Below are 25222 nucleotides of genomic sequence, written 5' to 3'. Positions count from 1 at the left end.
GGGGTCGGTACTGGGACCACTGCTTCTCTTGATATATATTAATGACTTGGATGTGGGTGTACAGAGCACAATTTTAAAATTTGCAGATGACACAAAACTTGGAAGTATAGTGAACAGTGAGTAGGACGGGGAGAGACTTCAAGAGGACAGAGACAGGCTGGTGAAATGGGCAGACACGTGGCAGATGAAATTTAACACAGAAAAATGCAAAGTGATACATTTCGGTAGGAAGAACGAGGAGAGGCAATATAAACTAAAGGGTACAGTCCTAAAGGGGGTGTATGAACAGAGAGACCTGGGGGTATATGTGCACAAATCATTGAAGGTGGCAGGGCAGGTTGAGAAAGCGGTTAAAAAAGCTTACGGGATCCTGGGCTTCATAAATAGAAGCCATGATATGGAGATGCCGGTGTTGGACTGGGGTGGACAATACTCCAGTTGAGGCCGAACCAGTGTTTTATAAAGGTTCATCATAATTTCCACGCTTTTGTACTCTCTGCCTCTATTTATGAATGTAGGAAGTCACACAACACCAGGTTATAGTCCAACAGCATTATTTGAAATCATAAGCTTTCAGAGCGCTATTCCTTCGTCAGGTGAAGTGAAGAGAAGCATACATGTGTTCTTTGGTCGGATCTGCGGGTAACTGTCTGTAGTGTTCCTGGTTGTCCAGTTGTCGGTATGCTTCTTTGCAATAGTCCATTCTGTTCTGTATGACGATGGCTCCTCCTTTGTCTGCTGGTTTAATGACAATGTTGCGGTTGGTCTTGAGAGCGTGGATGGCGTTGCGTTGTGCGTTACACACCCGCCAACTCAACAGACTGATCAAAACCTTCAATCCAGACCTTCAGAGCATCCTATGCGCTCTCATCCCACGTACTCCCCGCGTGGGAGACTTCTACTGCCTCCCAAAGATACACAAAGCCAACACACCCGGACGTCATATCGTATCAGGCAACGGAACCCTGTGTGAGAACCTCTCTGGATACATCGAGGGCATCCTGAAACCCATCGTACAGGGAACCCCCAGCTTCTGTCACGACACTACAAACTTCTTACAGAAACTCAGCACCCACGGACCAGTTGAACCAGGAACACTCCTCGCCACGATGGACATCTAGGCACTCTACACCAGTATCCCCCACGATGACGGCATCGCTGCGACAGCCTCAGTACTCAATACCAACAACAGCCAATCTCCAGATGCCATCCTACAACTCATCCGCTTCATCCTTGACCACAATGTCTTCACCTTTGACAACCAGTTCTTTACCCAAACACACGGAACAGCCATGGGAACCAAATTCGCACCCCAATACGCCAACATCTTCATGCATAAGTTCGAGCAAGACTTCTTCGCTGCACAGGACCTCCAACCAACATTATACACCAGATACATCGACGACATTTTCTTCCTATGGACCCACGGCGACTAATCACTGAAAAGACTACACGATAACATCAGCAAGTTCCATCCCACCATCAAACTCACCATGGACTACTCCTCAGTATCGGTTTCATTCTTGGACACACGATTCTCCATCAAAGACGGACACCTCAGCACTTCACTCTACCGCAAGCCCACGGACAACCTCATGATGGTCCACTTCTCCAGCTTCCACCCTAACCACGTTAAAGAAGCCATCCCCTATGGACAAGCCCTGCGAATACACAGGATCTGCTCAGACGAGGAGGAACGCGATGGACACCAACAGACGCTGAAAGATGCCCTTGTAAGAACAGGATATGATGCTCGACTCGTCCATCAACAGTTCTGACGGGCCACAGTGAAAAATCGCATAAACCTCCTCACGGTGGCGTAGTGGTTAGCACTGTTGCCTCACAGCGCCAGGAACCCGGGTTCGAATCCAGCCTCGGATGACTGTCTGTGTGGAGTTTGCACATTCTCCCCGTGTTTGCGTGGGTTTCCTCCGGGTGCTCCGGTTTCCTCCCACAGTCCAAAGATGTGCGGGTTAGGTTGTTTGGCCATGATAAATTGACCCTTAGTGTTAGGGGGATTAAATACGTGGGGTTATGGGGATAGGGTGGGATATGTGTTGGTGTAGGGGTTACGGGGATTGGGTGGGATATGTGTTGGTGCAGGCTCGATGGGCCGAAATGGCCTCTATCTGCATTGTGGGGTTTCTGTGATTCTGTGAAGACAAACACGGGACACAACCAACAGAGTACCCTTCGTCGTCCAGTACTTCCCTGGAGTGGAGAAACTACGCCATGTTCGCCGCAGCCTTCAACATGTCATCGATGACGACGAACACCTCGCTAAGGCCATCCCCACGCCTCCACTACTCGCCTTCAAACAGCCGCCTAACCTCAAACAGACCATCGTTCGCAGCAAATTACCCAGCTTTCAGGAGAACAGCGACCACGCCACCACACAACCCTGCCATGGCAACCTCTGCAAGACATGCCAGATCATCAACACAGATACCATCATCACACGTGAGGACACCACCCACCAGGTACATGGTACATACTCATGTGACTTGGCCAACATTGCCTACCTCATACGTTGCAGGAAAGGATGCCCCGGAGCATGGTACATCGGCGAGACCATGCAGACACTGTGACAACGGATGAACGGACACCACACAACAATCGCCAGGCAGGAGTGTTCCCTCCCAGTCGGGGAACACTTCAGCAGTCAAGGACATTCAGCCTCCGATCTTCGGGTAAGCATTCTCCAAGGTGGCCTTTGAGACACACACGACAACGCAAAATTGTCGAGCAGAAACTGATAGCCAAGTTCTGCACTCATGAGGATGGCCTCAACCGGGATCTTGGGTTCATGTCACGCTACATGTAACCCCACCTGATGTAGAGTCATCCAGACTGTGTCGTCGTTGGCTTGTTCTCTCTGCACAGATGCGGCCGGACCTGCTGTGATTTCCAGCAAAGTTTTTGGTTTTTTTCTGTTTTTCATACAGACCCCAGCATCTGCAACATTTGACCCCTTGTGACCCCACCTCATTGTTCTTTGATGTAATGTTTCCCTGACTGACCTGTTTGGACACCATTCACACCTTTGATTGCTGTGATTATCTCTCTGCTGAGGTGTGATAAATGGCAGTTAGAAAGATTACCTGTAATCATCTGGCAGTTTTCTCTGACTATATATGCTGTGCCTGTATGCTTCTCTTCACTTCACCTGATGAAGGAGCAGCGCTCCGAAAGCTTGTGATTTCAAATAAAGCTGTTGGACTATAACCTGGTGTTGTGTGACTTCCTACATTCATAAATAGAGGCATACAGTACAAAAGCGTGGAAATTATGATGAACCTTTATAAAACACTGGTTCAGCCTCAACTGGAGTATTGTGTCCAATTCTGGGCACCGCACTTTAGGAAGGATGTGAAGGCCTTAGAGAGGGTGCAGAAAAGATTTACGAGAATAGTTCTAGGGATGAGGGACTTCAGTTACGTAGAGAGATTGGAGAAGCTGGGGTTGTTCTCCTGAGAGCAGAGAAGATTGAGAGGAAATTTGATCGAGGTGTTCAAAATCATGAGGGGACTGGGCAGAGTAGAGAGAGAGAAACTGTTCCCATTGGTGGAAGGGTTGAGAAGCAGATGGCACAGATTTAAGATGATTGGCAGAAGAAGCAAAGGCGACAGGAGGAAAACCTTTTTTTACTCAGCGAGTGGTTAGGATCTGAACTGCAGATACAATCAAAGCATTGGAGAAAAAGTTTGCAGGGCTACGGGGAAAGGGTGGGACTAGCTGACTCGACGGACCTTCGTCCATGCTGTAACCATTCTATGAAAGGACAGATGATCTGGTAGTTTCATGGTCACCATTACTGACACTAGCTTTTTATTCCAGATTTATTTAATTAACTGAATTTAAATTCCCCAGCTGCCGTGGTGGGATTTGAATTCATGTCTCTGGATCATTAGTCCAGGCCTACTGGATTACTAGTCCAGTAACATAACCACTATACTACTGTGCCCAGAGCACCTTCCGTGCTGCCGACTGTTGTGAGTGACACTAGTAGACAGACCATTAGATTCAATCATTTTAATCTCAGGCAGGTGTGAATAAACAGGTCACAGACGGGTTTAGAGTCTCTCCTTACTGGGATCGGCTCCTCTTTCGTGAGCAGCTCTGCCCTCTCCCCTCTCCCCCTCATGTTCTCGTAACACACCCTTCCCCCTCCCCGAACCCCCCTCGCATTGTGTCGCACCCATCCCCCTCCCCGAAACCCCTCGCGTTGTGTCGCACCCATCCCCTTCCCCGAACCCCCCACCTTTCCTTCAAGGCTCCTCCTTCAATAGTTGAATGTTTGTGCCCGGTGTAACTGGGAAGAGCGGGGAGTTCGGAGAGGTGTGTCACACCCAGAGCTGCTCAATGTACGCGCGCAAACAAGTGATATTTCACACGCCTCTGCGCGAGTCTGGAAATTCACACTCATGAGGCTGAGTGTGTAAACTTATACTTTCAAATGAATGCAACTCGTTTGTAAATGTGAGTGTGTGCCTTCACACTTCTAGACATAACTGTAAATTTACACACCCACATATGTGCTTGTGTGCACAAACCTTTAAATGTGAATATGCAAATTTACACACTTGCATATGAGCACAAATTTATACTTCACACACACATACACACACTCACACACACACACGAGTGTGCAAATTCACAATTTTAAGTGTGCAAGTGCATGTGGCTCAGGTTACGATGGTGCAAACTCACAGCTCCGCATGTGTGCAAGCACGCACTTCTGAAACTGCGAGTGTGCAAACTCACACCTCCGACTACTCTTGTGAATTTGCAAAAATAACCACTGAGGTGGAGCAGGAAGGCGACTGAACGGAGAGACTCCCTTGCCTCTCGGACACGCTGCACAAACACACACACATACACAGGCTGTAAACCGGGGTGTGAAGGCTCAGGGAGAGAGAGATTGAGCACAGGCTGAGACATCACACAGTAACTAGAGGGAGCTGCAGAGATTCCTCCCACACTTGTGCACGAGGGAGCATGGAGACAACATTCCATGAAGTGGCAGCCAGTTGCTCCCCTGCTGTTCCAGAGCTTCGATTCGCTCCTTCACTGCCCTCCCTTCTTACGGAAACAAGGCCTAGTGAGGAAGGAAAGGTCGTCAGTTGGGTTCGTGTAAGGATCAAAGGCTCGGGAAAAATCACAATCAGGCATTAAAAAAACCAACGATCGCCCACATCCCATAAACCCCGCTCCCTTCCTCCACTCACCTCGAGAAGGGCGCGCAAGAGGCGCACCTCAGTTAGCCTCAGCACCCTTGGGGCAGCAAGGCCAATAATCAGCCAAGGTTCCTGCTCCTGAGATCCGCTCTGTGACCCCAGATGGAATCGACCCAGTGAGAGTCAGTGTCTGTGGAACTGTACCCCAGTGAGAGCCAGTGTCTGTGGAACAGTACCCCAGTGAGAGTCAGTGTCTGTGGAACTGTACACCAGTGAGAGTCAGTGTCTGTGGAACTGCACCCCAGTGAGAGTCAGTGTCTGTGGAAATGTACCCCAGTGAGAGTCAGTGTCTGTGGAAATGTACCCCAGTGAGAGTCAGTGTCTGTGGAAATGTACCCCAGTGAGATTCAGTGTCTGTGGAACTGTACCCCAGTGAGAGCCAGTGTCTGTGGAACAGTACCCCAGTGAGAGTCAGTGTCTGTGGAACTGTACACCAGTGAGAGTCAGTGTCTGTGGAAATGTACCCCAGTGAGTGTCAGTGCCTGTGGAACTGTACCCCAGTGAGAGTCAGTGCCTGTGGAACTGTACCCCAGTGAGAGTCAGTGTCTGTGGAACTGTACCCCAGTGAGAGCCAGTGTCTGTGGAACTGTACCCCAGTGAGAGTCAGTGTCTGTGGAACTGTACACCAGTGAGAGTCAGTGTCTGTGGAACTGTACCCCAGTGAGAGTCAGTGTCTGTGGAACTGTACCCCAGTGAGTGTCAGTGCCTGTGGAACTGTACCCCAGTGAGAGTCAGTGCCTGTGGAACTGTACCCCAGTGAGAGTCAGTGTCTGTGGAACTGTACCCCAGTGAGAGTCAGTGTCTGTGGAACTGTACCCCAGTGAGAGTCAGTGTCTGTGGAACTGTACCCCAGTGAGAGTCAGTGTCTGTGGAACTGTACCCCAGTGAGAGTCAGTGTCGGTGGAACTTTACCCCAGTGAGAGTCAGTGTCTGTGGAACTGTACCCCAGTGAGAGTCAGTGTCTGTGGAACTGTACCCCAGTGAGAGTCAGTGTCTGTGGTACTGTACCCCAGTGAGAGTCAGTGTCTGTGGAACTGTACCCCAGTGAGAGTCAGTGTCTGTGGAACTGTACCCCAGTGAGAGTCAGTGTCTGTGGAACTGTACCCCAGTGAGAGTCAGTGTCTGTGGAACTGTGCCCCAGTGAGAGTCAGTGTCTGTGGAACTGTACCCCGGTGAGAGTCAGTGCCTCTGGAACTGTACCCCAGTGAGAGTCAGTGTCTGTGGTACTGCACACCAGTGAGAGTCAGTGTCTGTGGAACTGTACCCCAGTGAGAGTCAGTGTCTGTGGAACTGTACCCCAGTAAGTGTCAGTGTCTGTGGAACTGTACCCCAGTGAAAGTCAGTGTCTGTGGAACTCTACCCCAGTGAGAGTCAGTGTCTGTGGAACTGTACCCCAGTGAGAGTCAGTGCCTGTGGAACTGTACCCCAGTGAGAGTCAGTGTCTGTGGAACTGTACCCCGGTGAGAGTCAGTGTCTGTGGAACTGTACCCCGGTGAGAGTCAGTGCCTGTGGAACTGTACCCCAGTGACAGTCAGTGTCTGTGGAACTGTACCCCAGTGAGAGTCAGTGTCTGTGGAACTGTACCCCAGTGAGAGTCAGTGTCTGTGGAACTGTACCCCAGTGAGAGTCAGTGTCTGTGGAACTGTACCCCCGTGACAGTCAGTGTCTGTGGAACTGTACCCCAGTGAGAGTCAGTGCCTGTGGAACTGTACCCCAGTGAGTGTCAGTGTCTGTGGAACTGTACCCCAGTGAGAGTCAGTGTATGTGGAACTGTACCCCAGTGAGAGTCAGTGTCTGTGGAACTGTACCCCAGTGAGAGTCAGTGCCTGTGGAACTGTACCCCAGTGAGAGTCAGTGTCTGTGGAACTGTACCCCAGTGAGAGTCAGTGTCTGTGGAACTGTACCCCAGTGAGAGTCAGTGTCTGTGGAACTGTACCCCAGTGAGAGTCAGTGTCTGTGGAACTGTACCCCAGTGAGAGTCAGTGTCTGTGGAACTGTACCCCAGTGAGAGTCAGTGTCTGTGGAACTGTAACCCAGTGAGAGTCAGTGTCTGTGGAACTGTACCCCAGTGAGAGTCAGTGTCTGTGGAACTGTATCCCAGTGAGAGTCAGTGTCTGTGGAACTGTACCCCAGTGAGAGTCAGTGTCTGTGGAACTGTACCCCAGTGAGAGTCAGTGTCTGTGGAACTGTACCCCAGTGAGAGTCAGTGTCTGTGGAACTGAACCCCAGTGAGACTCAGTGTCTGTGGAACTGTATCCCAGTGAGAGTCAGTGACTGTGCAACTGTACCCCAGTGAGAGTCAGTGTCTGTGGAACTGTACCCCAGTGAGAGTCAGTGTCTGTGGAACTGTACCCCAGTGAGAGTCAGTGTCTGTGGAACTGAACCCCAGTGAGAGTCAGTGTCTGTGGAACTGTACCCCAGTGAGAGTCAGTGACTGTGGAACTGTACCCCAGTGAAAGCCAGTACCTGTGGAACTGTACCCCAGTGAGAGTCAGTGTCTGTGGATCTGTACCCCGGTGAGAGTCAGTGTCTGTGGAACTGTACCCCAGTGAGAGTGAGTGTCTGTGGAACTGTATCCCAGTGAGAGTCAGTGTCTGTGGAACTGTACCCCAGTGAGAGTCAGTGTCTGTGGAACTGTACCCCAGTGAGAGTCAGTGTCTGTGGAACTGTACCCCAGTGAGAGTCAGTGTCTGTGGAACTGTACCCCAGTGAGAGTCAGTGTCTGTGGAACTGTACCCCAGTGAGAGTCAGTGTCTGTGGAACTGAACCCCAGTGAGAGTCAGTGTCTGTGGAACTGTACCCCAGTGAGAGTCAGTGTCTGTGGAACTGTACCTCAGTGAGAGTCAGCGTCTGTGGAAATGTACCCCAGTGAGAGTCAGTGTCTGTGGAACTGTCCCCCAGTGAGAGTCAGTGTCTGTGGAACTGTACCCCAGTGAGATTCAGTGTCTGTGGAACTGTACCCCAGTGAGAGTCAGTGTCTGTGGAACTGTACCCCAGTGAGAGTCAGTGTCTGTGGAACTGTACCGCAGTGAGAGTCAGTGTCTGTGGAACTGTACCCCAGTGAGAGTCAGTGTCTGTGGTACTGCACACCAGTGAGAGTCAGTGTCTGTGGAACTGTACCCCAGTGAGAGTCAGTGTCTGTGGAACTGTACCCCGGTGAGAGTCAGTGCCTCTGGAACTGTACCCCAGTGAGAGTCAGTGTCTGTGGTACTGCACACCAGTGAGAGTCAGTGTCTGTGGAACTGTACCCCAGTGAGAGTCAGTGTCTGTGGAACTGTACCCCAGTAAGTGTCAGTGTCTGTGGAACTGTACCCCAGTGAAAGTCAGTGTCTGTGGAACTCTACCCCAGTGAGAGTCAGTGTCTGTGGAACTGTACCCCAGTGAGAGTCAGTGTCTGTGGAACTGTACCCCAGTGAGAGTCAGTGTCTGTGGAACTGTACCCCAGTGAGAGTCAGTGTCTGTGGAACTGTACCCCAGTGAGAGTCAGTGTCTGTGGAACTGTACCCCAGTGAGAGTCAGTGTCTGTGGAACTGTACCCCAGTGAGAGTCAGTGTCTGCAAACTGTACCCCAGTGAGAGTCAGTGTCTGTGGTACTGTACCCCAGTGAGAGTCAGTGTCTGTGGAACTGTACCCCAGTGAGAGTCAGTGTCTGTGGAACTGTCCCCCAGTGAGAGTCAGTGTCTGTGGAACTGTACCCCAGTGAGATTCAGTGTCTGTGGAACTGTACCCCAGTGAGAGTCAGTGTCTGTGGAACTGTACCCCAGTGAGAGTCAGTGTCTGTGGAACTGTACCGCAGTGAGAGTCAGTGTCTGTGGAACTGTACCCCAGTGAGAGTCAGTGCCTGTGGAACTGTACCCCAGTGAGAGTCAGTGTCTGTGGAACTGTCCCCCAGTGAGAGTCAGTGTCTGTGGAACTGTGCGCCAGTGAGAGTCAGTGTCTGTGGAGCTGTACCCCAGTGAGAGTCAGTGTCTGTGGAACTGTACGGCAGTGAGAGTCAGTGTCTGTGGAACTGTACCCCAGTGAGAGTCAGTGTCTGTGGAACTGTACCCCAGTGAGAGTCAGTGTCTGTGGAACTGTACCCCAGTGAGAGTCAGTGCCTGTGGAATTGTACCCCAGTGAGAGTCAGTGCCTGTGGAACTGTACCCCAGTGAGAGTCAGTGTCTGTGGAACTGTACCCCAGTGAGAGTCAGTGTCTGTAGAACTGATTACCAGTGAGAGTCAGTGTCTGTGGAACTGTTTCCCAGTGAGAGTCAGTGTCTGTGGAACTGTACCCCAGTGAGAGTCAGTGTCTGTGGAACTGTACCCCAGTGAGAGTCAGTGTCTGTGGATCTGTACCCCGGTGAGAGTCAGTGTCTGTGGAACTGTACCCCAGTGAGAGTGAGTGTCTGTGGAACTGTATCCCAGTGAGAGTCAGTGTCTGTGGAACTGTACCCCAGTGAGAGTCAGTGTCTGTGGAACTACACCCCAGTGAGAGTCAGTGTCTGTGGAACTGTACCCCTGTGAGAGTCAGTGTCTGTGGAACTGTACCCCAGTGAGAGTCAGTGTCTGTGGAACTGTACCCCAGTGAGAGTCAGTGTCTGTGGAACTGTACCCCAGTGAGAGTCAGTGTCTGTGGAACTGTACCCCAGTGAGAGTCAGTGTCTGTGGAACTGTACCCCAGTGAGAGTCAGTGTGTGTGGAACTGTACCCCAGTGAGAGTCAGTGTCTGTGGAACTGTACCCCAGTGAGAGTCAGTGTCTGTGGAACTGTACCCCAGTGAGAGTCAGTGCCTGTGGAACTGTACCCCAGTGAGAGTCAGTGTCTGTGGAACTGTCCCCCAGTGAGAGTCAGTGTCTGTGGAACTGTGCTCCAGTGAGAGTCAGTGTACGTGGAGCTTTACCCCAGTGAGAGTCAGTGTCTGTGGAACTGTACCCCAGTGAGAGTCAGTGTCTGTGGAACTGTACCCCAGTGAGAGTCAGTGTCTGTGGAACTGTACCCCAGTGAGAGTCAGTGTCTGTGGAACTGTGCGCCAGTGAGAGTCAGTGTCTGTGGAATTGTACCCCAGTGAGAGTCAGTGTCTGTGGAACTGTACCCCAGTGAGAGTCAGTGCCTGTGGAACTGTACCCCAGTGAGAGTCAGTGTCTGTGGAACTGTACCCCAGTGAGAGTCAGTGCCTGTGGAACTGTACCCCAGTGAGAGTCAGTGCCTGTGGAACTGTACCCCAGTGAGAGTCAGTGTCTGTGGAACTGTACCCCAGTGAGAGTCAGTGTCTGTAGAACTGATTCCCAGTGAGAGTCAGTGTCTGTGGAACTGTTTCCCAGTGAGAGTCAGTGTGTGTGGAACTGTACCCCAGTGAGAGTCAGTGTCTGTGGAACTGTACCCCAGTGAGAGTCAGTGTCTGTGGAACTGTACCCCAGTGAGAGACAGTGTCTGTGGAACTGTACCCCAGTGAGAGTCAGAGTCTGTGGAACTGTACCCCAGTGAGAGTCAGTGACTGTGGAACTGTACCCCAGTGAGAGTCAGTGCCTGTGGAACTGTACCCCAGTGAGAGTCAGTGTCTGTGGATCTGTACCACGGTGAGAGTCAGTGTCTGTGGAACTGTACCCCAGTGAGAGTGAGTGTCTGTGGAACTGTATCCCAGTGAGAGTCAGTTTCTGTGGAACTGTACCCCAGTGAGAGTCAGTGTCTGTGGAACTGTACCCCAGTGAGAGTCAGTGTCTGTGGAACTGTACCCCAGTGAGAGTCAGTGTCTGTTGAACTGTACCCCAGTGAGAGTCAGTGTCTGTGGAACTGTACCCCAGTGAGAGTCAGTGTCTGTGGAACTGTAGCCCAGTGAGAGTCAGTGTCTGTGGAACTGTCCCTCAGTGAGAATCAGTGTCTGTGGAAATGAACCCCAGTGAGAGTCAGTGTCTGTGGAACTGTACCCCAGTGAGAGTCAGTGCCTGTGGAACGCTACCCCAGTGAGAGTCAGTGTCTGTGGAACTGTACCCCAGTGAGAGTCAGTGTCTGTGGAACTGTACCCCAGTGAGAGTCAGTGTCTGTGGAACTGTACCCCAGTGAGAGTCAGTGTCTGTGGAAGTGTACCCCAGTGAGAATCAGTGTCTGTGGAACTGTACCCCAGTGAGAGTCAGTGTCTGTGGAACTGTACCCCAGTGAGAGTCAGTGTCTGTGGAACTGTACCCCAGTGAGAGACAGTGTCTGTGGAACTGTACCCCAGTGAGAGTCAGTGTCTGTGGAACTGTACCCCAGTGAGAGTCAGTGACTGTGGAACTGTACCCCAGTGAGAGTCAGGGCCTGTGGAACTGTACCCCAGTGAGAGTCAGTGTCTGTGGATCTGTACCCCAGTGAGAGTGAGTGTCTGTGGAACTGTATCTCAGTGAGAGTCAGTGTCTGTGTAACTGTACCCCAGTGAGAGTGAGTGTCTGTGGAACTGTATCTCAGTGAGAGTCAGTGTCTGTGGAACTGTACCCCAGTGAGAGTGAGTGTCTGTGGAACTGTATCTCAGTCAGAGTCAGTGTCTGTGGAACTGTACCCCAGTGAGAGTCAGTGTCTGTGGAACTACACCCCAGTGAGAGTCAGTGTCTGTGGAACTGTACCCCTGTGAGAGTCAGTGTCTGTGGAACTGTACCTCAGTGAGAGTCAGTGTCTGTGGAACTGTACCCCAGTGAGAGTCAGTGTCTGTGGAACTGTACCCCAGTGAGAGTCAGTGTCTGTGGAACTGTACCCCAGTGAGAGTCAGTGTCTGTGGAACTGTACCCCAGTGAGAGTCAGTGTCTGTGGAACTGTACCCCAGTGAGAGTCAGTGCCTGTGGAACTGTACCCCAGTGAGAGTCAGTGTCTGTGGAACTGTCCCCCAGTGAGAGTCAGTGTCTGTGGAACTGTACCCCAGTGAGAGTCAGTGTCTGTGGAACTGTTCCCCAGTGAGAGTCAGTGTCTGTGGAACTGTCCCCCAGTGAGAGTCAGTGTCTGTGGAACTGTACCCCAGTGAGAGTCAGTGTCTGTGGAACTGTCCCCCAGTGAGAGTCAGTGTCTGTGGAACTGTACCCCAGTGAGAGTCAGTGTCTGTGGAACTGTTCCCCAGTGAGAGTCAGTGTATGAGGAGCTGTACCCCAGTGAGAGTCAGTGTCTGTGGAACTGTACCCCAGTGAGAGTCAGTGTCTGTGGAACTGTACCCCAGTGAGAGTCAGTGTCTGTGGAACTGTACCCCAGTGAGAGTCAGTGTCTGTGGAACTGTGCGCCAGTGAGAGTCAGTGTCTGTGGAATTGTACCCCAGTGAGAGTCAGTGTCTGTGGAAGTGTACCCCAGTGAGAGTCAGTGCCTGTGGAACTGTACCCCAGTGAGAGTCAGTGTCTGTGGAACTGTACCCCAGTGAGAGTCAGTGCCTGTGGAACTGTACCCCAGTGAGAGTCAGTGTCTGTGGAACTGTACCCCAGTGAGAGTCAGTGTCTGTGGAACTGTACCGCAGTGAGAGTCAGTGTCTGTGGAACTGTACCCCAGTGAGAGTCAGTGCCTGTGGAACTGTACCCCAGTGAGAGTCAGTGTCTGTGGAACTGTTCCCCAGTGAGAGTCAGTGTCTGTGGAACTGTGCGCCAGTGAGAGTCAGTGTCTGTGGAGCTGTACCCCAGTGAGAGTCAGTGTCTGTGGAACTGTACCCCAGTGAGAGTCAGTGTCTGTGGAACTGTTTCCCAGTGAGAGTCAGTGTCTGTGGAACTGTACCCCAGTGAGAGTCAGTGTCTGTGGAACTGTACCCCAGTGAGAGTCAGTGTCTGTGGAACTGTACCCCAGTGAGAGACAGTGTCTGTGGAACTGTACCCCAGTGAGAGTCAGTGTCTGTGGAACTGTACCCCAGTGAGAGTCAGTGACTGTGGAACTGTACCCCAGTGAGAGTCAGGGCCTGTGGAACTGAACCCCAGTGAGAGTCAGTGTCTGTGGATCTGTACCCCGGTGAGAGTCAGTGTCTGTGGAACTGTACCCCAGTGAGAGTGAGTGTCTGTGCAACTGTATCACAGTGAGAGTCAGTGTCTGTGGAACTGTACCCCAGTGAGAGACAGTGTCTGTGGAACTGTACCCCAGTGAGAGTCAGTGTCTGTGGAACTGTACCCCAGTGAGAGTCAGTGACTGTGGAACTGTACCCCAGTGAGAGTCAGGGCCTGTGGAACTGTACCCCAGTGAGAGTCAGTGTCTGTGGAACTGTATCCCAGTGAGAGTCAGTGTCTGTGGAACTGTACCCCAATGAGAGTCAGTGTCTGTAGAACTGATTACCAGTGAGAGTCAGTGTCTGTGGAACTGTTTCCCAGTGAGAGTCAGTGTCTGTGGAACTGTACCCCAGTGAGAGTCAGTGTCTGTGGAACTGTACCCCAGTGAGAGTCAGTGTCTGTGGAACTGTACCCCAGTGAGAGACAGTGTCTGTGGAACTGTACCCCAGTGAGAGTCAGTGTCTGTGGAACTGTACCCCAGTGAGAGTCAGTGACTGTGGAACTGTACCCCAGTGAGAGTCAGGGCCTGTGGAACTGTACCCCAGTGAGAGTCAGTGTCTGTGGATCTGTACCCCGGTGAGAGTCAGTGTCTGTGGAACTGTACCCCAGTGAGAGTGAGTGTCTGTGGAACTGTATCCCAGTGAGAGTCAGTGTCTGTGGAACTGTACCCCAGTGAGAGTCAGTGTCTGTGGAACTACACCCCAGTGAGAGTCAGTGCCTGTGGAACTGTACCCCAGTGAGAGTCAGTGTCTGTGGAACTGTCCCCCAGTGAGAGTCAGTGTCTGTGGAACTGTGCTCCAGTGAGAGTCAGTGTACGTGGAGCTTTACCCCAGTGAGAGTCAGTGTCTGTGGAACTGTACCCCAGTGAGAGTCAGTGTCTGTGGAACTGTACCCCAGTGAGAGTCAGTGTCTGTGGAACTGTACCCCAGTGAGAGTCAGTGTCTGTGGAACTGTGCGCCAGTGAGAGTCAGTGTCTGTGGAATTGTACCCCAGTGAGAGTCAGTGTCTGTGGAACTGTACCCCAGTGAGAGTCAGTGCCTGTGGAACTGTACCCCAGTGAGAGTCAGTGTCTGTGGAACTGTACCCCAGTGAGAGTCAGTGCCTGTGGAACTGTACCCCAGTGAGAGTCAGTGCCTGTGGAACTGTACCCCAGTGAGAGTCAGTGTCTGTGGAACTGTACCCCAGTGAGAGTCAGTGTCTGTAGAACTGATTCCCAGTGAGAGTCAGTGTCTGTGGAACTGTTTCCCAGTGAGAGTCAGTGTGTGTGGAACTGTACCCCAGTGAGAGTCAGTGTCTGTGGAACTGTACCCCAGTGAGAGTCAGTGTCTGTGGAACTGTACCCCAGTGAGAGACAGTGTCTGTGGAACTGTACCCCAGTGAGAGTCAGAGTCTGTGGAACTGTACCCCAGTGAGAGTCAGTGACTGTGGAACTGTACCCCAGTGAGAGTCAGTGCCTGTGGAACTGTACCCCAGTGAGAGTCAGTGTCTGTGGATCTGTACCACGGTGAGAGTCAGTGTCTGTGGAACTGTACCCCAGTGAGAGTGAGTGTCTGTGGAACTGTATCCCAGTGAGAGTCAGTTTCTGTGGAACTGTACCCCAGTGAGAGTCAGTGTCTGTGGAACTGTACCCCAGTGAGAGTCAGTGTCTGTGGAACTGTACCCCAGTGAGAGTCAGTGTCTGTTGAACTGTACCCCAGTGAGAGTCAGTGTCTGTGGAACTGTACCCCAGTGAGAGTCAGTGTCTGTGGAACTGTAGCCCAGTGAGAGTCAGTGTCTGTGGAACTGTCCCTCAGTGAGAATCAGTGTCTGTGGAAATGAACCCCAGTGAGAGTCAGTGTCTGTGGAACTGTACCCCAGTGAGAGTCAGTGCCTGTGGAACGCTACCCCAGTGAGAGTCAGTGTCTGTGGAACTGTACCCCAGTGAGAGTCAGTGTCTGTGGAACTGTACCCCAGTGAGAGTCAGTGTCTGTGGAACTGTACCCCAGTGAGAGTCAGTGTCTGTGGAACTGTACCCCAGTGAGAATCAGTGTCTGTGGAACTGTACCCCAGTGAGAGTCAGTGTCTGTGGAACTGTACCCCAGTGAGAGTCAGTGTCTGTGGAACTGTACCCCAGTGAGAGACAGTGTCTGTGGAACTGTACCCCAGTGAGAGTCAGTGTCTGTGGAACTGTACCCCAGTGAGAGTCAGTGACTGTGGAACTGTACCCCAGTGAGAGTCAGGGCCTGTGGAACTGTACCCCAGTGAGAGTCAGTGTCTGTGGATCTGTACCCCAGTGAGAGTGAGTGTCTGTGGAACTGTATCTCAGTGAGAGTCAGTGTCTGTGGAACTGTACCCCAGTGAGAGTGAGTGTCTGTGGAACTGTATCTCAGTGAGAGTCAGTGTCTGTGGAACTGTACCCCAGTGAGAGTGAGTGTCTGTGGAACTGTATCTCAGTCAGAGTCAGTGTCTGTGGAACTGTACCCCAGTGAGAGTCAGTGTCTGTGGAACTACACCCCAGTGAGAGTCAGTGTCTGTGGAACTGTACCCCTGTGAGAGTCAGTGTCTGTGGAACTGTACCTCAGTGAGAGTCAGTGTCTGTGGAACTGTACCCCAGTGAGAGTCAGTGTCTGTGGAACTGTACCCCAGTGAGAGTCAGTGTCTGTGGAACTGTACCCCAGTGAGAGTCAGTGTCTGTGGAACTGTACCCCAGTGAGAGTCAGTGTCTGTGGAACTGTACCCCAGTGAGAGTCAGTGCCTGTGGAACTGTACCCCAGTGAGAGTCAGTGTCTGTGGAACTGTCCCCCAGTGAGAGTCAGTGTCTGTGGAACTGTACCCCAGTGAGAGTCAGTGTCTGTGGAACTGTTCCCCAGTGAGAGTCAGTGTCTGTGGAACTGTCCCCCAGTGAGAGTCAGTGTCTGTGGAACTGTACCCCAGTGAGAGTCAGTGTCTGTGGAACTGTCCCCCAGTGAGAGTCAGTGTCTGTGGAACTGTACCCCAGTGAGAGTCAGTGTCTGTGGAACTGTTCCCCAGTGAGAGTCAGTGTATGAGGAGCTGTACCCCAGTGAGAGTCAGTGTCTGTGGAACTGTACCCCAGTGAGAGTCAGTGTCTGTGGAACTGTACCCCAGTGAGAGTCAGTGTCTGTGGAACTGTACCCCAGTGAGAGTCAGTGTCTGTGGAACTGTGCGCCAGTGAGAGTCAGTGTCTGTGGAATTGTACCCCAGTGAGAGTCAGTGTCTGTGGAAGTGTACCCCAGTGAGAGTCAGTGCCTGTGGAACTGTACCCCAGTGAGAGTCAGTGTCTGTGGAACTGTACCCCAGTGAGAGTCAGTGCCTGTGGAACTGTACCCCAGTGAGAGTCAGTGTCTGTGGAACTGTACCCCAGTGAGAGTCAGTGTCTGTGGAACTGTACCGCAGTGAGAGTCAGTGTCTGTGGAACTGTACCCCAGTGAGAGTCAGTGCCTGTGGAACTGTACCCCAGTGAGAGTCAGTGTCTGTGGAACTGTTCCCCAGTGAGAGTCAGTGTCTGTGGAACTGTGCGCCAGTGAGAGTCAGTGTCTGTGGAGCTGTACCCCAGTGAGAGTCAGTGTCTGTGGAACTGTACCCCAGTGAGAGTCAGTGTCTGTGGAACTGTTTCCCAGTGAGAGTCAGTGTCTGTGGAACTGTACCCCAGTGAGAGTCAGTGTCTGTGGAACTGTACCCCAGTGAGAGTCAGTGTCTGTGGAACTGTACCCCAGTGAGAGACAGTGTCTGTGGAACTGTACCCCAGTGAGAGTCAGTGTCTGTGGAACTGTACCCCAGTGAGAGTCAGTGACTGTGGAACTGTACCCCAGTGAGAGTCAGGGCCTGTGGAACTGAACCCCAGTGAGAGTCAGTGTCTGTGGATCTGTACCCCGGTGAGAGTCAGTGTCTGTGGAACTGTACCCCAGTGAGAGTGAGTGTCTGTGGAACTGTATCCCAGTGAGAGTCAGTGTCTGTGGAACTGTACCCCAGTGAGAGACAGTGTCTGTGGAACTGTACCCCAGTGAGAGTCAGTGTCTGTGGAACTGTACCCCAGTGAGAGTCAGTGACTGTGGAACTGTACCCCAGTGAGAGTCAGGGCCTGTGGAACTGTACCCCAGTGAGAGTCAGTGTCTGTGGAACTGTATCCCAGTGAGAGTCAGTGTCTGTGGAACTGTACCCCAATGAGAGTCAGTGTCTGTGGAACTACACCCCAGTGAGAGTCAGTGTCTGTGGAACTGTACCCCTGTGAGAGTCAGTGTCTGTGGAACTGTACCCCAGTGAGAGTCAGTGTCTGTGGAACTGTACCCCAGTGAGAGTCAGTGTCTGTGGAACTGTATCCCAGTGAGAGTCAGTGTCTGTGGAACTGTACCCCAATGAGAGTCAGTGTCTGTGGAACTACACCCCAGTGAGAGTCAGTGTCTGTGGAACTGTACCCCTGTGAGAGTCAGTGTCTGTGGAACTGTACCCCAGTGAGAGTCAGTGTCTGTGGAACAGTACCCCAGTGAGAGTCAGTGTCTGTGGAACTGTACCCCAGTGAGAGTCAGTGTCTGTGGAACAGTACCCCAGTGAGAGTCAGTGTCTGTGGAACTGTACCCCAGTGAGAGTCAGTGTCTGTGGAACTGTACCCCAGTGAGAGTCAGTGCCTGTGGAACTGTACCCCAGTGAGAGTCAGTGCCTGTGGAACTGTACCCCAGTGAGAGTCAGTGTCTGTGGAACTGTACCCCAGTGAGAGTCAGTGTCTGTAGAACTGATTCCCAGTGAGAGTCAGTGTCTGTGGAACTGTTTCCCAGTGAGAGTCAGTGTGTGTGGAACTGGACCCCAGTGAGAGTCAGTGTCTGTGGAACTGTACCCCAGTGAGAGTCAGTGTCTGTGGAACTGTACCCCAGTGAGAGTCAGTGTCTGTGGAACTGTACCCCAGTGAGAGTCAGTGTCTGTGGAACTGTACCCCAGTGAGAGTCAGTGTCTGTGGAACTGTACCCCAGTGAGAGTCAGTGTCTGTGGAACTGTACCCCAGTGAGAGTCAGTGTCTGTGGAACTGTGCGCCAGTGAGAGTCAGTGTCTGTGGAATTGTACCCCAGTGAGAGTCAGTGTCTGTGGAACTGTACCCCAGTGAGAGTCAGTGCCTGTGGAACTGTACCCCAGTGAGAGTCAGTGTCTGTGGAACTGTACCCCAGTGAGAGTCAGTGCCTGTGGAACTGTACCCCAGTGAGAGTCAGTGCCTGTGGAACTGTACCCCAGTGAGAGTCAGTGTCTGTGGAACTGTACCCCAGTGAGAGTCAGTGTCTGTAGAACTGATTCCCAGTGAGAGTCAGTGTCTGTGGAACTGTTTCCCAGTGAGAGTCAGTGTGTGTGGAACTGTACCCCAGTGAGAGTCAGTGTCTGTGGAACTGTACCCCAGTGAGAGTCAGTGTCTGTGGAACTGTACCCCAGTGAGAGACAGTGTCTGTGGAAATGTACCCCAGTGAGAGTCAGAGTCTGTGGAACTGTACCCCAGTGAGAGTCAGTGACTGTGGAACTGTACCCCAGTGAGAGTCAGTGCCTGTGGAACTGTACCCCAGTGAGAGTCAGTGTCTGTGGATCTGTACCCCGGTGAGAGTCAGTGTCTGTGGAACTGTACCCCAGTGAGAGTGAGTGTCTGTGGAACTGTATCCCAGTGAGAGTCAGTGTCTGTGGAACTGTACCCCAGTGAGAGTCAGTGTCTGTGGAACTGTACCCCAGTGAGAGTCAGTGTCTGTGGAACTGTACCCCAGTGAGAGTCAGTGTCTGTTGAACTGTACCCCAGTGAGAGTCAGTGTCTGTGGAACTGTACCCCAGTGAGAGTCAGTGTCTGTGGAACTGTAGCCCAGTGAGAGTCAGTGTCTGTGGAACTGTCCCTCAGTGAGAATCAGTGTCTGTGGAAATGAACCCCAGTGAGAGTCAGTGTCTGTGGAACTGTACCCCAGTGAGAGTCAGTGCCTGTGGAACGCTACCCCAGTGAGAGTCAGTGTCTCTGGAACTGTACCCCAGTGAGAGTCAGTGTCTGTGGAACTGTACCCCAGTGAGAGTCAGTGTCTGTGGAACTGTACCCCAGTGAGAGTCAGTGTCTGTGGAACTGTACCCCAGTGAGAATCAGTGTCTGTGGAACTGTACCCCAGTGAGAGTCAGTGTCTGTGGAACTGTACCCCAGTGAGAGTCAGTGTCTTTGGAACTGTACCCCAGTGAGAGACAGTGTCTGTGGAACTGTACCCCAGTGAGAGTCAGTGTCTGTGGAACTGTACCCCAGTGAGAGTCAGTGACTGTGGAACTGTACCCCAGTGAGAGTCAGGGCCTGTGGAACTGTACCCCAGTGAGAGTCAGTGTCTGTGGATCTGTACCCCGGTGAGAGTCAGTGTCTGTGGAACTGTACCCCAGTGAGAGTGAGTGTCTGTGGAACTGTATCTCAGTGAGAATCAGTGTCTGTGGAACTGTACCCCAGTGAGAGTCAGTGTCTGTGGAACTACACCCCAGTGAGAGTCAGTGTCTGTGGAACTGTACCCCTGTGAGAGTCAGTGTCTGTGGAACTGTACCCCAGTGAGAGTCAGTGTCTGTGGAACTGTACCCCAGTGAGAGTCAGTGTCTGTGGAACTGTACCCCAGTGAGAGTCAGTGTCTGTGGAACTGTACCCCAGTGAGAGTCAGTGTCTGTGGAACTGTACCCCAGTGAGAGTCAGTGTCTGTGGAACTGTACCCCAGTGAGAGTCAGTGCCTGTGGAACTGTACCCCAGTGAGAGTCAGTGTCTGTGGAACTGTCCCCCAGTGAGAGTCAGTGTCTGTGGAACTGTGCTCCAGTGAGAGTCAGTGTATGAGGAGCTGTACCCCAGTGAGAGTCAGTGTCTGTGGAACTGTACCCCAGTGAGAGTCAGTGTCTGTGGAACTGTACCCCAGTGAGAGTCAGTGTCTGTGGAACTGTACCCCAGTGAGAGTCAGTGTCTGTGGAACTGTGCGCCAGTGAGAGTCAGTGTCTGTGGAATTGTACCCCAGTGAGAGTCAGTGTCTGTGGAAGTGTACCCCAGTGAGAGTCAGTGCCTGTGGAACTGTACCCCAGTGAGAGTCAGTGTCTGTGGAACTGTACCCCAGTGAGAGTCAGTGCCTGTGGAACTGTACCCCAGTGAGAGTCAGTGTCTGTGGAACTGTACCGCAGTGAGAGTCAGTGTCTGTGGAACTGTACCCCAGTGAGAGTCAGTGCCTGTGGAACTGTACCCCAGTGAGAGTCAGTGTCTGTGGAACTGTCCCCCAGTGAGAGTCAGTGTCTGTGGAACTGTGCGCCAGTGAGAGTCAGTCTCTGTGGAGCTGTAACCCAGTGAGAGTCAGTGTCTGTGGAACTCTACCCCAGTGAGAGTCAGTGTCTGTGGAACTGTACCCCAGTGAGAGTCAGTGTCTGTGGAACTGCACCCCAGTGAGAGTCAGTGTCTGTGGAACTGTACCCCAGTGAGAGTCAGTGCCTGTGGAATTGTACCCCAGTGAGAGTCAGTGCCTGTGGAACTGTACCCCAGTGAGAGTCAGTGTCTGTGGAACTGTACCCCAGTGAGAGTCAGTGTCTGTAGAACTGATTACCAGTGAGAGTCAGTGTCTGTGGAACTGTTTCCCAGTGAGAGTCAGTGTCTGTGGAACTGTACCCCAGTGAGAGTCAGTGTCTGTGGAACTGTACCCCAGTGAGAGTCAGTGTCTGTGGAACTGTACCCCAGTGAGAGACAGTGTCTGTGGAACTGTACCCCAGTGAGAGTCAGTGTCTGTGGAACTGTACCCCAGTGAGAGTCAGTGACTGTGGAACTGTACCCCAGTGAGAGTCAGGGCCTGTGGAACTGTACCCCAGTGAGAGTCAGTGTCTGTGGATCTGTACCCCGGTGAGAGTCAGTGTCTGTGGAACTGTACCCCAGTGAGAGTGAGTGTCTGTGGAACTGTATCCCAGTGAGAGTCAGTGTCTGTGGAACTGTACCCCAGTGAGAGTCAGTGTCTGTGGAACTACACCCCAGTGAGAGTCAGTGTCTGTGGAACTGTACCCCTGTGAGAGTCAGTGTCTGTGGAACTGTACCCCAGTGAGAGTCAGTGTCTGTGGAACTGTACCCCAGTGAGAGTCAGTGTCTGTGGAACTGTACCCCAGTGAGAGTCAGTGTCTGTGGAACTGTACCCCAGTGAGAGTCAGTGTCTGTGGAACTGTACCCCAGTGAGAGTCAGTGTCTGTGGAACTGTACCCCAGTGAGAGTCAGTGCCTGTGGAACTGTACCCCAGTGAGAGTCAGTGCCTGTGGAACTGTACCCCAGTGAGAGTCAGTGCCTGTGGAACTGTACCCCAGTGAGAGTCAGTGTCTGTGGAACTGTACCCCAGTGAGAGTCAGTGTCTGTGGAACTGTACCCCAGTGAGAGTCAGTGTCTGTGGAACTGTCCCCCAGTGAGAGTCAGTGTCTGTGGAACTGTGCTCCAGTGAGAGTCAGTGTATGTGGAGCTGTACCCCAGTGAGAGTCAGTGTCTGTGGAACTGTACCCCAGTGAGAGTCAGTGTCTGTGGAACTGTACCCCAGTGAGAGTCAGTGTCTGTGGAACTGTACCCCAGTGAGAGTCAGTTTCTGTGGAACTGTGCGCCAGTGAGAGTCAGTGTCTGTGGAATTGTACCCCAGTGAGAGTCAGTGTCTGTGGAACTGTACCTCAGTGAGAGTCAGTGCCTGTGGAACTGTACCCCAGTGAGAGTCAGTGTCTGTGGAACTGTACCCCAGTGAGAGTGAGTGTCTGTGGAACTGTACCCCAGTGGGATTCAGTATCTCTGGAACTGTAACCTGTGAGAGTCAGTGTCTGTGGAACTGTACCCCAGTGAGTGTCAGTCCCTGTGGAACCGTACCCCAGTGAGAGTCAGTGTCTGTGGAACTGTACCCCAGTGAGAGTCAGTGTCTGTGGAACTGTACCCCAGTGAGAGTCAGTGTCTGTGGAACTCTACCCCAGTGAGAGTCAGTGTCTGTGGAACTGTTCCCCAGTGAGAGTCAGTGTCTGTGGAACTGTACCCCAGTGAGAGTCATTGTCTGTGGAACTGTACCCCAGTGAGATTCAGTGTCTGTGGAACTGTACCCCAGTGAGAGTCAGTGTCTGTGGAACTGTACCCCAGTGAGAGTCATTGTCTGTGGAACTGTACCCCAGTGAGAGTCAGTGTCTGTGGAACTGTACCCCAGTGAGAGTCAGTGTCTGTGGAACTGTACCCCGGTGAGAGTCAGTGTCTGTGGAACTGTACCCCGGTGTGAGTCAGTGCCTGTGGAACTGTACCCCAGTGACAGTCAGTGTCTGTGGTACTGTCCCCCAGTGAGAGTCAGTGCCTGTGGAACTGTACCCCAGTGAGTGTCAGTGTCTGTGGAACTGTACCCCAGTGAGAGTCAGTGTATGTGGAACTGTACCCCAGTGAGAGTCAGTGTCTGTGGAACTGTACCCCAGTGAGAGTCAGTGTCTGTGGAACTGTACCCCAGTGAGAGTCAGTGTCTGTGGAACAGTACCCCAGTGAGAGACAGTGTCTGTGGAACTGTACCCCAGTGAGAGTCAGTGTCTGTGGAACTGTACCCCAGTGAGAGTCAGTGACTGTGGAACTGTACCCCAGTGAGAGTCAGGGCCTGTGGAACTGTACCCCAGTGAGAGTCAGTGTCTGTGGATCTGTACCCCGGTGAGAGTCAGTGTCTGTGGAACTGTACCCCAGTGAGAGTGAGTGTCTGTGGAACTGTATCTCAGTGAGAGTCAGTGTCTGTGGAACTGTACCCCAGTGAGAGTCAGTGTCTGTGGAACTACACCCCAGTGAGAGTCAGTGTCTGTGGAACTGTACCCCTGTGAGAGTCAGTGTCTGTGGAACTGTACCCCAGTGAGAGTCAGTGTCTGTGGAACTGTACCCCAGTGAGAGTCAGTGTCTGTGGAACTGTACCCCAGTGAGAGTCAGTGTCTGTGGAACTGTACCCCAGTGAGAGTCAGTGTCTGTGGAACTGTACCCCAGTGAGAGTCAGTGTCTGTGGAACTGTACCCCAGTGAGAGTCAGTGTCTGTGGAACTGTACCCCAGTGAGAGTCAGTGTCTGTGGAACTGTCCCCCAGTGAGAGTCAGTGTCTGTGGAACTGTGCTCCAGTGAGAGTCAGTGTATGAGGAGCTGTACCTCAGTGAGAGTCAGTGCCTGTGGAACTGTACCCCAGTGAGAGTCAGTGTCTGTGGAACTGTACCCCAGTGAGAGTGAGTGTCTGTGGAACTGTATCCCAGTGAGAGTCTGTGTCTGTGGAACTGTACCCCAGTGAGAGTCAGTGTCTGTGGAATTGTACCCCAGTGAGAGTCAGTGTCTGTGGAACTGTACCCCAGTGAGAATCAGTGTCTGTGGAACTGTACCCCAGTGAGAGTCAGTGTCTGTGGAACTGTACCCCAGTGAGAGTCAGTGCCTGTGGAACTGTACCCCAGTGAGAGTCAGTGCCTGTGGAACTGTACCCCAGTGAGAGTCAGTGTCTGTGGAACTGTACCCCAGTGAGAGTCAGTGTCTGTAGAACTGATTCCCAGTGAGAGTCAGTGTCTGTGGAACTGTTTTCCAGTGAGAGTCAGTGTCTGTGGAACTGTACCCCAGTGAGAGTCAGTGTCTGTGGAACTGTACCCCAGTGAGAGTCAGTGTCTGTGGAACTGTACCCCAGTGAGAGACAGTGTCTGTGGAACTGTACCCCAGTGAGAGTCAGAGTCTGTGGAACTGTACCCCAGTGAGAGTCAGTGACTGTGGAACTGTACCCCAGTGAGAGTCAGTGCCTGTGGAACTGTACCCCAGTGAGAGTCAGTGTCTGTGGATCTGTACCCCGGTGAGAGTCAGTGTCTGTGGAACTGTACCCCAGTGAGAGTGAGTGTCTGTGGAACTGTATCCCAGTGAGAGTCAGTGTCTGTGGAACTGTACCCCAGTGAGAGTCAGTGTCTGTGGAACTGTACCCCAGTGAGAGTCAGTGTCTGTGGAACTGTACCCCAGTGAGAATCAGTGTCTGTGGAACTGTACCCCAGTGAGAGTCAGTGTCTGTGGAACTGTACCCCAGTGAGAGTCAGTGCGTGTGGAACTGTGCCCCAGTGAGAGTCAGTGTCTGTGGAACTGTACCCCAGTGAGAGTCAATGTCTGTGGAACTGTACCCCAGTGAGAGTCAGCGTCTTTGGAACTGTACCCCAGTGAGAGTCAGTGTCTGTGGAACTGTACCCCGTGAGAGTCAGTGTCTGTGGAACTGTACCCCAGTGACAGTCAGTGTCTGTGGAACTGTACCCCAGTGAGAGTCAGTATCTGTGGAACTGTATCTCAGTGAGAGTCAGTGCCAGTGGAACTGTACCCCAGTGAGAGTCAGAGTCTGTGGAACTGTACCCCAGTGAGAGCCAGTGTCTTTGGAACTGTACCCCAGTGAGTGTCAGTGTCTGTGGAACTGTACCCCAGTGAGAGTCAGTGTCTGTGGAACTGTACCACAGTTAGAATCAGTGTCTGTGGAACTGTACCCCACTGAGAGTCAGTGTCTGTGGAACTGTACCACAGTTAGAATCAGTGTTTGTGGAACAGTACCCCAGTGAGAGTCAGTGTCTGTGGAACTGTATCCCAGTTAGAATCAGTGTCTGTGGAACTGTACCCCACTGAGAGTCAGTGTCTGTGGAACTGTACCCCAGTGAGAGTCAGTGTCTGTGGAACTGTACCCCAGTGAGAGTCAGTGCCTGTGGAACTGTACCCCAGTGAGAGTCAGTGTCTGTGGAACTGTATCTCAGTGAGAGTCAGTGCCTGTGGAACTGTACCTCAGTGAGAGTCAGTGTCTGTGGAACTGTATCCCAGTGAGAGTCAGTGTCTGTGGAACTGTACCCCAGTGAGTGTCAGTGCCTGTGTAACTGTACCCCGGTGAGAGTCAGTGTCTGTGGAACTGTACCCCAGTGAGTGTCTGTCCCTGTGGAACTGTACCCCAGTGGGATTCAGTATCTCTGGAACTGTAACCTGTGAGAGTCAGTGTCTGTGGAACTGTACCCCAGTGAGTGTCAGTCCCTGTGGAACCGTACCCCAGTGAGAGTCAGTGTCTGTGGAACTGTACCCCAG

The sequence above is a fragment of the Somniosus microcephalus genome, unplaced genomic scaffold (genome assembly GCF_052327205.1).
Source record: "Somniosus microcephalus isolate GS21.2 unplaced genomic scaffold, FLI_Smic_1.0 unresolved_chr4, whole genome shotgun sequence".
Lineage (NCBI taxonomy): Eukaryota > Metazoa > Chordata > Chondrichthyes > Squaliformes > Somniosidae > Somniosus > Somniosus microcephalus.
The sequence above is the reverse complement of the archived record's forward strand: the minus strand, read 5'-3'. Positions refer to the sequence as shown.